Source organism: Stegodyphus dumicola, chromosome 5 (assembly GCF_044657685.1).
Source record: "Stegodyphus dumicola isolate Sdum_Otavi_A_Nest chromosome 5, ASM4465768v1".
Taxonomy (NCBI): domain Eukaryota; kingdom Metazoa; phylum Arthropoda; class Arachnida; order Araneae; family Eresidae; genus Stegodyphus; species Stegodyphus dumicola.
In genome coordinates this window covers 67,892,075-67,902,462 of record NC_140772.1, presented here as the reverse complement: position 1 = coordinate 67,902,462, position 10,388 = coordinate 67,892,075, and the positions used below count along the sequence as shown (strand labels likewise).

The 10,388-nt window shown below is 30.3% G+C and overlaps 1 protein-coding gene across 1 annotated transcript in view; it reads left to right on the top strand.

Annotated features, from left to right (window-relative positions):
• Positions 1-7,384: 7,384 nt before the first annotated feature.
• The window catches only part of LOC146997128 (uncharacterized), a 55,773-nt gene continuing 52,769 nt past the window's right edge, over positions 7,385-10,388 (top strand). The window contains exon 1 of the mRNA XM_085817813.1: positions 7,385-7,555. The gene's annotated coding sequence lies outside the window, so the exon portion shown is untranslated. The remainder of the gene's footprint in view (positions 7,556-10,388) is intronic.

Here is a 10,388-nt window from a genome sequence, read left to right as displayed (position 1 = left end):
GTAATTTGTTTTCTTTTTTTATTGTAAATGCATTTTGTAACATCGTTCCGTACAATCATCTTTACGCTTTTTTTTTCATAGTTAAAAAAAAGTTCCAAAACGTTTTAATTCAATTTCCATTTGATGTTTTGGTTCCAAAAAGTCATATATATATATATATATATGCAAATCTGTAACACTATATCTTTGGCTAGAATGAGTTATAGTCTTACAAAACAAAGCTCCCTTTTTTATAAATTTTCAGACTACACTATTTTTTTGTCAGACACGTGGCCCGCGGATCTTTATGAATTTATCCATGTGGCTCTCAGGCGTGAAACGTTGAAAACCCCTACTTTAATGGAAACATGAAATAATACAAAATTTTAATTTCTTAAATAAATGTTTGATTTTTCTTATCAGATATCGTAAGTGACAGGCAGTGGCGGCTTGCCATATGGATCAGGCAAATGACTGATTTGCAAGTTCATCATTAGATGTGGGAATTAAAGCAAATATGTGGAAATATATTAGTAATTAATTTATCTAGCTTAATGAGCTGCATGAGGTCTTCAGGTGGAGAGGTAAAGTGTGATATTCTTTGGGGAGGAAATCCTATCAGTCATGAAGTTCGTAATTTCTTGATCCAGAGGGTTGTTAGCTGGAAAAACGTTTGGCTTGAACTGATTTTTGAGAGAGTTGGCAAAAAGCTCTGCTTTTTCTTAATCAGTGCAAGCAGTATTCTTGTTTCTGGCAAATATTTTAAAATTTAATGGGGACAGCTAAAGGTTTTTCTTTGAAAGGAAATATAAGCAGTATTGATATTTGAAATCACTTTCAAACTTCTATAAAGTTAAATGTTTGATATAAACACTCTATTCACTTCTCAACCCGTAGTAAACATGTTTCAGTCAAAGAAAAATAATCTGCAAAATTATTTTAATTGTAGATATTGGAAAAAGTAATTCTTCCATAAAACAAAAAATATTTTAGATTCCCATTTTTAATGACTTTACATGGAAAAGAACATTAACATCTTATAAAAGCATGTCATATATCAGTATAATATAAAAATTCACTTTCCTAGAAGGACATAAAATCTGCAAAAATTTCCAATGCTGTTATTTTATTTATTTTAGATATCATAGACCAAGAAGAAATTGCAGCATCTCAGATGCTCATTTAAATCGTCAAATCGTTTTTCCTAGAGAACTACAGTAGTCCCTGAATACAGTTGCAATACATTTTGCAACTGTATTAAAAAAAAATGGCACTCAAAAGTCAAATTTAGCATCATGTAAAACAAAAAAGTCTGTTTTTAGCATGCAAAAATTCCACAAAAATTCATAAATTCAATTCAACTCAATAGAAAAAGACTTTCATAAAGGATTTAAGAAAAATGTCTTATTTATGCAGTTAGGAAGCATCTTGTGTCAAATCATAGTCCTTTCTCAGCACAAGGGACAAAATTAATTTAATAACAAAGGAATTCTGGAATGCTTGTTGCTAGTTTATGAAAGATTCCCTATTAACGCAATTTGAAATTAACCAGGCCTTTTCTAAAAAGAGTTTGTTATTGAGAAAAGATGGAAAAATTACTATTCCAAACGTTTAGCTTATAAAAGAAAGCTGTTCATGAAAAGTACAAAAAGAAAAAGTTAAAATAAAGTATTAATTTTACCCAGGTCGCTCCTTGGAGGCACATTTTGTGTCTCAGTCCCAACTCGAGGGGACATCGGTGGTGTCTCCTCTGGATCCTCACATCACCTCCTACGCCACCAGGTTTTGAAACGACAGGGAGTCTAACATCCTGCCTGGCCTAAATTACACAGTATTATATTATAATTCGTTTAAACAGAAGAATTTGTAAAGAATACTGTTCAGCAATTGTAAAAACTACAATATGAATTATAATAACATTAATACATACTCTTTTCTTACAGAAATACTCAATGGATCAAGAAAATAGTTAGCATCATAGAAATTAGAGATGAATTTATTAGCCCAAATGGGCCAATAGTCTTGAAATGCAATTTTTATGTTATTTTACTTTAACACATTTACTAGCCTATGGCCATTCGAAAAAATACAAGATAATTATGTTTTAAAGTTATTTGGTCTCCTACTGATGAATAAACTAAGACATTAAGAAACAGATTAATAATATTAATAACAAAGCAATAGATTAATTTTTTTAACTTTTGAATATAATTCAGTTAAATAAAAATTCACAATATAGCTAATTTAAAACATTTAATTCATGCAGAATTATTTATAATATATATTTTCTCCCTTTTTAGGTATAACCATTGTTCCCATGTTAGTCTAAACGCATATTCATCTAGCTGCTAGCACAGACTCTTCATCTAGTAATGCTACCGAATGCCAAAGATTCGTGTTACAATCTCGAAGCATAGGTCACTTCCATAACGTTCAATGAATGGTTTCTAAACATATTTGTCCCAGATGTCAAAAATTATTTAAGTAAAAAGGGATTGCCTTTTAAGACTCTTCTTTTAATTGAAAATGCGACTATTCATCTTCAAGATTTACAACACAAAAAATAGAAATTGTCTTTTTACCCAAAAAATACAACTTCCTTATTACAGCCATTGAATCAAGTAATAATTCCGACTTTTATGACATTGTATATCAAACAAACCTTTGGGTATATTTGAGAAAAAATGGAGAATGATGAATCTCTTACACTTATGGATGGCTTGGAAGAAATTTACAATCTTAGATTGTGTTGGACTGTCATATACTCAGATTAAACAATCAATGCTCAACACATGCTAGAAAGCAATATGGCTGGATGCTGCTAAAGATGAGAATGATAGATTTCCATTAGAGTATGAATATTCTCAGATCACTAAATTGGCCCAAACTATAGGAGGAGAAGGTTTTTGAGGATTTAGCTCAAGCACATATTGAAGAAAAAATGGTTGACGAAGAACTAAATGAGGATGAGTTAACATGATTCCCGAAACAAATAAACATGACGAAGACCAATTCGTACCAGCTGCATTCACAGCTAGAGTCATCAGCGTAGGACTTGAATTGGGAAGAAAATTAGGTATCATTTTTTGCAATATGACGCAAATGTTGAACGAGCTCTTCGATTCCAATAGCAGCTTAGTAAGAGTTTAAATCAATATGAGGATGTTTACAAAGATTTAGGGGAAAAAATGATAGTATTTGTTTATAAAGCATAATTTTAAGTTTTAATATTTTGGCAACATTGATAGTAAATTGTAAAATGAATAAGTTAAAAATGTATCTGGAAGACGGAGAGTTTCATTATAACTTTCAGAACATTAATGTTGTTTAGGCTTAACAAAATCGCCAATTTCTCTAAGAGAAAAATTAGACTTGTATTATAATTAGTGAATATAAATCAGAAAATACGGCATATAATATGATAAATTTGAGTCATACAGAAAAATTAAGTGATGATAATTATTTTATTTGGGCCAACAGAATTGAAAGTGAATTAAAAAGTTTAAAAATATGGAGAAGTATGATAGAAGCTGATGAACCACCAAAACCATATAAAAAGGATGATGTTAATTTCGAAAATGAAATAAAAACTTGGGAAATATGGGATGATAATAACGCGATAGCAAGAAATATAATGAATCAAACTATGACAGCTCCACAAGCGTTAAAACATGCGAATGAAAAGAACGCAAAGAAGTTACGGGAAAAAATCAAAAATGAAATGGCGGCAAGAACAGACATTTCATTCATTTGGTGTATTTAATTATGGCAAAGCACACTAGGGCTATCTGCCTAAGAGGAGGGATGCCTTCGTGGAGAACTTTCTAAGGGAAACTGGCTCGTATACATGTTACACATGGGGAAAACCACGAAAACGCCCATGCAGCCAGCCCGTTCGCGGGATTCGAACCTCGGACCGAACTACCAGTGTTCAGCGACTTTACTGCTCGGCTGCTGGTGGGCCCACAGCAAGAACAGAAGATATTCAAATCAAATGTAGAATAGAATTAGTTCAACTGAAAATGACTCAAAATGAATCAGTAGATGATTATATGAATAGAGCTGTAATTCTAAAGTAAAAGTATTCAAGTTGGAGATGAAATAAGAGATAAAGAATTAATTTACTTCATACTAGAAGGACTTAGAAAGGAATTTGATGTTAAAATTATTAAAAGCAATAAAGAGAAAGATCTAGCTTCAATTAGACAAGCTTTAAAAGAAACAGAAGGAAAAAATAAACAAAGAGGAAAAGAAATAGAAGTAAGTTCTAAGGCAAAAGAAAACTGGATAAAATCGAAATATGAAAGAAGATGCTTTAATTGTGGAAAATTAGGACAATTAATAAAAGAATGTCGAAATAATAATAATATTATAAAATGCTTTTGCTGTGGAAAATTCGGCCACAAATCAACTGAATGTAAAATGAAAACTAAACAAAAACACCGACAGCAGAGAAATGTAACAAATAAAACTTATAGAATGTCAAGGAAAGAGAATATGAATCAGCTACATGCTTATTTGAAGTACCTAAGAAAATAGAAAGCACATATCTTAATCAAGATAGAAATGATGGAAAGAATAAAATAAATGAACAACAGAATAGAAAAATTAAATGGATTATTGATTCAGGAGCCACATCTCACATGGCAACTAATAAAGAAATATTTACTCATTTTAAAGATGAAGAACGACAAATAATGACGGCTGAAAAAGGGGCCATGATCAAATAGAGTTGTATTGGTAACATTAAAATGCAAACTGATAGAAATAAGAACTGATAGAAAATGTTCTGCAAGTACCGAATTTAAGGGAAAATCTGCTGTCAGTATCAAAAATTGTAGATCATGATTTAAAAGTAATTTTTATCAAGAATAAAGCAGAAGTGATCATAAACAGGGAAACATTCTATATATAGCTAACAGAAATGGAAATAAATTTGAAGTTGAAGGAAATATTGTTGAAGAAGCTAAAATTAGTTATGTTAATGATGTACTATGGCATCAGAGACTAGGTCATATAAATTATCAAAGGCTGATAGAAATGAAAAAACACTCATCGGTCATTGGGTTAGAAAATGTAAAAATTTCTGAAAACAATTGTCAACCTTATACATTAGGTAAAATAACACAAACATCTTATAAAAGTGTGAAATTTAAGCAATCTGAAGATATTTTAGAATTATGGCACATAGATTTAGTTGGACCAATTAAGAAATCAATAGATGGAAGCTGTTATTTTTTAACAGTGGTAGATGATTACAGTAATTTCATATTTGTGATAACAATTGAGAAGAAGAGTGAAACTTGAGAAGCTCTAATCAAACTTATCATTCAAGTAGAAAGACATACAGGAAACAAACTAAAAAGAATTCGTAGTGATAATGGTAGTGAGATTTTAGCTAAAAATATAAGTTTTTTTTTTTTTTTTTTTTTGAAAAAATGGGAATTAAACATGAACTTACAACGCCTTATACTCTGGAAAGTAACGAAAAAGCTGAAGGTTTTAATCGTACTATAATTGAATCTGCTAGAACTATGTTAATTGATGCAGAATTACCGATAAAATTTTGGTCTGAAAGCGTTAAGGTAGCTGTACATGTGAATAACAGGAGTCACAAAAATGATAAAAGGTTTACACCACATGAACTATATAAAGAACGCAAGCCTAACATTACTTATCTTACAAGATTTGGATGTGAAGCATATGTTCATATAAGACGAGAGAAACATAGAAAGATGGATCTAAAAGCTAAAAAAGGAATTATGATAGGCTATAGCATGAAGAGAAAAGCATACAAAATTTATAGCCCTGAACTAAATAAAATTCAAGAAGTGAGGGATGTAAAATTTGATGAACAGAAACATAGATCACCTTTACTAAAAGAAAATTATTTAAAATTCGATAAAAATAAAATATTAGAAGAACTTATTATTTTTTATAAGGAACAAACTAATGGAAATGTAAATAATTCAGAAATAACTGACAGATACTATAGAGAAGATAATACAACAGATGAAGAAGCTGAGAAAATTTTGCCATCCAACAGTGATGATGAACACGATGATAACAATTCATTGGAAAAGCCAACCGAGTATCCACAAATAAATGAAGAACCTGGAAATGATAGTCATGGAAATTCTGTACAGAAAAGACCAGCACGAACTATGAAGCCCCCAGAAAAATTAAAAGATTCGTGAGAAAAAGTCGGGAGAAATATATTGTAAATCGGATTGGCGGGAGAGCGGTCGAAAATCGGGAGTCTCCCGCCTAAATCGGGAGAGTTGGCAACTCTACATTTCACAAGTGATTTCAATATACACATTCCAAAATTTTCCAAAAAGTTAATGTGCATTGGATGTACACGTATTATGGTGTGTATTTTATAAACTATTTGTTATTCTTACTTATTCATTGCATTAAACAACAGTCTGTTTCTTATTCTATCTTACTGACACACACAGTTATACTTTATATTAGATAATTTTTATTTTTTGCCATTTACTGTTATGTTTAATGTTTATCAAAAGAAGCTTTAATGATATGCATGGACTGGTTAACAGACAAAAGCCCACAAAAAAAAGGCCCACTATGATAATTGACCATGCGACAAATACCCACAGCGATGAAAGCGCACATTGATAAAAGTCCACACAGATATAAGCACACGCCGATAAAAGGGGCTTATTTTTTTATTACTAAATCGTGTATTTATAATTTTAATTATAATAAATGGAGTACTCAAATCTGAATTTCAATGTTTCAAATATATGTCTAGTTTGTATTTTATCATTTCTTTATTTGTTTAATTTATTACATTGAAAGCAAACTTTATACTCTCTGATTAAGTGATTAGCTATAAGGTTTGGATGATAAATCTGAAATTGCATTTTATTATTTATTTACTTATTTAACTTTGGTATGAGTATGTGAAAATGAAAAATATCATTGCGGAGTTTCTCACATGCCATTTTTAAGGTAATATGACTGAGATTAAATATAATTATGTTTCATTATTAAAACCATTAACTTTTTAATTAAAAACACTTGAATTTTATTTTTAGTCCAAAGGGATTTGAATCCCGAAGGACTATTAGTTTCGTTTTGGCATTTTGCGTCGGACTCATAAACGTCGGTTCACTTTTCAAACTGTTGCCACAAAATGTTAGAGTCCTGCATTATATTTGAAGAAATTAAATAATGAAAAATCTGCATAAATGTATGTATATTTCTCGTATTGTGATAAAACAATGGTACATAGAGTCATCGAATTTTGAATAACGTAATCCTCCAACGAATATGAGCATGTGGAAGACCAAATTTGAAATTTGAAATTTGTTTTATGATCGATTTCCTATTTTTTAAAACTTTGACGAATTTTTGATTAACAAACTCAAGGATTTCAAAGCGAGCAATGGCAACGTTGTGCAGAAAAAACATTTTTATCTCCAGCGCGTGAGTCTCTGTATCGGAAATTCTAAAGATATGCTCGTTTTAAAACTACGAGTATTTTGCGATATTGCTGTTGCACTGGATCTTATGGTTTAAGTGCGAGGAACATGATATTTGATAAAGAAAGGTAACACACAAAATGTTAAAAAAACTTGGCTAAGAGATACTTTATTCTTTACTTTAGACTGAGCTTATTATCAAAGTTTAAACATATTTCTCACTGAAAGCTTTTTTGAATGTAACAATTATAATTTGGTGATTTTCTAGAAATAGTTTCTTTTCGACTTCAGAATAAATTAAAATTGTCAGCTGACACCCTGTCAAAAAAATGAATTCCAAATGTAACCTCTTAATCTTTAAACTACAGCAATTCGGAATAGTGTTTTTAATTTTTATTTTATTTATTTATTTATTTTGGGTGGGGATGGAACAACTCTCAGAAGTCAGCATATCTACAAATTTAAGTAAAATCATCTCAAACTGTAGTAATAAATATGTAACATTTCATTAGAGATTGGGAAGATTATAAAGAACTATGCATATAATAACATCTAATAAAATTTTGTAACTACATAAATATATATTTATAGAGTCATCAAAGTTCATCGCTTTTAGATTCTAAGTATACATATTATATAAATTCATCATTCATTAATAGTATTATATATAGTAATAGAAAAATAGTATTAATGTTTCAAATTGTAATTTTTTAATAATTTCTCTTGCATTTGCTGTATATTTGTTCAAGATTTATGGATATCAGTTACATAACATGAAAAATACACAGAAACCAGCTAATCTTATATTACAGCTGATTGTGAAGGAACAATTACAGTGCTCTTAATTACAGTTATAGTGCTTTTAAATCTCCCTACGGTAAATAGCTGTTTTCTAGACATTAGATTAAATTAATTCCATTATCCATTAGAAAATAATTACAGTGAATTATATCTATTGAAGACATTTCTAAGAGGTCACCTTTTGAAAGAAACCTGTATTTTTTGTGAACATAAACAAACATTGCCAGTGAATATCACATTTCTAAGATCACCATATCTACAACCAAAATCCTTTAAAACCATGAACGGTTGCGTTATAGAGGGCTCGCTATATTTTTAATAAAACATGTACATCTTCGTTATACACTTGCTACATTTTGATTTTCTGTCAAAGCACAGGAACAGGCGTTCTATTTTTATTTAGAAGTATGTGAAATTGAAAAAAAAGACACTATATGACAAAAATGGAATTACATTCAAACACACACCTCTTGAACATGTCTGAAATTCATTATTCTGCTCAGAATAAATTTATCTAAAGAAAATGTTTAATAAATATTAGAACACAAAGGCTAACTTAGGTCAAAGTAGTAAGGGTCAGTTCGTTTGAATAATATCTTTTCTTAATCATAATGTGACTTTTCGAACATCGAATGAAATGGGAAAGACAGAATAAGTGCGAATGGCAGCAGACGAACGACACTATTTCAAACTCGGCATGAAAAGAGAACGGACGAAATGACACTAAGCCAAGGGAAGGCATGCCTTCGTGGAGGACATTTTAAAGGAAACTCGCTCGTACACATGTTACGCAAGGGGAAAACCACGAAAGTGCCCATGCTGTCAGCCTTTCCATCGGAATTTAAACCCCGGACCGAGCTACCAGTGTTCAGCGTTTTTTAGCATGGAGGTAGGAAAGGGAGGAGGGGCCATTCCGCGGTAGAAGTGAAGCACTGCTTTGAAGCTTGGGTCACCAGACGGGGTGTTCTTTGTTTACATTCAGAAGCTCGCTTGACAAGATTCTGATAGTATTTCGACACACGACAGTTCCATAGAAATCGAAAAAGGGACACTTTCGCATGAAAGAAACATTCATAGTGTGATGGATAATAGCAATTTGTATAGTTTACTGACATTTACGCAAAAATCGCATCTTGGTTATTTTTCGATAACTAACAACAGCGATTTTGATCATGAATTTGTTTTATAAAATTCTAAGCTGTTGCACTACAAAAATATAGATTTTAAGAAAATTGCTAAAAGAGTTCTGCCAAAATTTATTTTCTAGAAGATTTGAAAAGTTTGAAACTTGATGGCTAAATGTAAATATAAAATTATGTATGTTAAAATATTTGTAATTAGGCACATAGGTCAGATTAAGTTTTTATTAAATAGAGTAACGCATGCAAGGGCTATCTGCCTAAAGAGATAGATGCCATCGTGGAGGAATTTTGAAGAAAAACTGACCTTTGAGTGGGTATTAAAAATAATACTTATAATTTTCATTCAAATTATATTCATATATATTTTTTATGTAAAACTTTCGGGTGTATGCTAAATTAGTGTAAATTACTTTACACGAAAAATATAGTGAATGCACAGAAATTAAAGATTTGCACATGCCGGAAATGATAAATAGGAAATATGTATGGGTATTTATGCACGTGCTTGCAAAAAGCATATATCTGCCTTTGACAAAATACTTAAATATTCATTAAATTATTTATAAATGTATTTGAAATGAAGAATTTATTCACTTATAAACAACTGTGAAAGTACTGTGAAGAAATCTAATGATTAAATGTATCTAATTTATAATGATTATAAATGTTATCTAAATATATAATAACTTTAATATTGAATTGTAAACATAAATTGAAATCCTGTTGACAAATACGTTATAAAATTATTTAAGCAAGAATTGTTCGTATTGGAAAGCAATCTGCTAAAAGGTATTGTAAAGCAAATGCTATGAGATGTGCACTTAAGAACGTAATAAAGAGTTTTGGAATATGTATTGTTGAAATGAAGGGTAAAAAAAAAAAAAAAAAAAAAAAAATCTGATAAGTATAATTAAAAGAATTATTCCCTTTTCGCTAATTCCTAATAATTCTCTAATTTAAAATGAACCGAATAGAGCATTAATTATAAATTGACTTACATTTTTCGATTTAAAAGAAG